The sequence below is a fragment of the Penaeus monodon genome, chromosome 23 (assembly GCF_015228065.2).
Source record: "Penaeus monodon isolate SGIC_2016 chromosome 23, NSTDA_Pmon_1, whole genome shotgun sequence".
In the NCBI taxonomy this organism is placed as follows: domain Eukaryota; kingdom Metazoa; phylum Arthropoda; class Malacostraca; order Decapoda; family Penaeidae; genus Penaeus; species Penaeus monodon.
The window spans coordinates 40387234-40388461 of NC_051408.1; the positions used below are offsets into that span (position 1 = coordinate 40387234).

General features: G+C 40.1%; 1 long non-coding RNA gene across 1 annotated transcript in view; it reads right to left on the reverse strand.

Moving 5' to 3' along the window:
• LOC119588066 overlaps positions 1-1228 on the reverse strand; it is a 10839-nt gene that overhangs the window by 1896 nt on the left and 7715 nt on the right. The window contains exons 2-4 of the long non-coding RNA XR_005230064.1: positions 839-1143; positions 489-555; positions 205-409 (exon numbers count right to left, since the gene is read on the reverse strand). This is a non-coding gene — a long non-coding RNA (uncharacterized LOC119588066). The remainder of the gene's footprint in view (positions 1-204; positions 410-488; positions 556-838; positions 1144-1228) is intronic.

Genomic DNA, 1228 nt, shown 5'->3' on the forward strand with positions numbered 1-1228 from the left:
CTTGGGCACTGCCATGGACAAGCATATTTCTACTAATCACAACATAAACCAAACTCCGTACCCTCTGACACAGTGATCATAAACACCCAACAAAACTTCAAGCCAGAGGGATCATAATTAACCAACATAACTGCAAACCAGGGGGTGCTGGAACCCTAAACTGGGCCTAGACTTATGGTGCAGTGCAAATTTCTTTTCCCCTACCTTCATGCAGGTCATCGGCGCCTGTTAACTGCAACGTGTGTGACAATTAGGTGACCACCTGGCTCTACACATCTCTGCTTAGAGGTGGACGGTATTCTGCTGTGTCATCTGGATTTCCCTCAAGCTCAGCTGGGATCACAGCATAAGGATGGCGTTCTCCTCTTATTGCAGCGGACAAAGCTGGGCAAGCTGAAAGGCAGTTAATCTTCAATGATAAAAATGAAGTATTTGACAATTTGAAGACATAATATATCTTGCTGTGATTGTCAATTGTTAACAATTACCTGAATGAAGAAGTGGTGGAGAGTTCATCTAGCGGGTTCTGCTTCTCTTGCCAAATTCCCAACACATCTGAGCAGAAATTCTACTGGTTAAATGATGCTGTAAAGCTTATTTGAAGACCTTCCATCACTGTTTCAAAATCATATTTATGGTAGAGAAAGTGATTAATAAATAAGATCAACTTCTATGGTAGGATGTTGGAGTTAAAAAAGACTGCAAGAGGATAAGTGATATCAGTGAAAACATTCACTTTTAGAGGGTTATCTTTATTTCATAAATATACTGGTTATGTTCTATTCAAGTCTAAATAAAACTTGCTTTGATCTACGATGGAAATTCTTGTATTATTCACCTGAAAGAGCAATTCTTGGTCTCTCTTGGTCAAACTTGTGCAAAACCATGTCTCTTGGTCCTCCCAGAGTTGGCATGGCTTCTTGCAGCGCGGGCAATACACAGACTTCCACAAAGTGCCATGATTGCAAAGAAAATCACATGCTCTAAGACCATGATGAAAAAAATTGTGTATTGTCTCAAAGTAACTCATGTCACAGCCACCGCAATCTCCAGCTACTGTGCTCGCCATAATGATATTGAAGAGAGGTTAGGCAGGAGCAGTAAAAATAGTCCCAGGCCTTAACATCCTGTAACAAACACCAGCTGTAAGAAAGAAAGAAAAAGAACTTGTTGAAATATTTAAAAAAATATAGTGGTGGGCTTGGAAAGTATAGGAAAAGCTTTACTG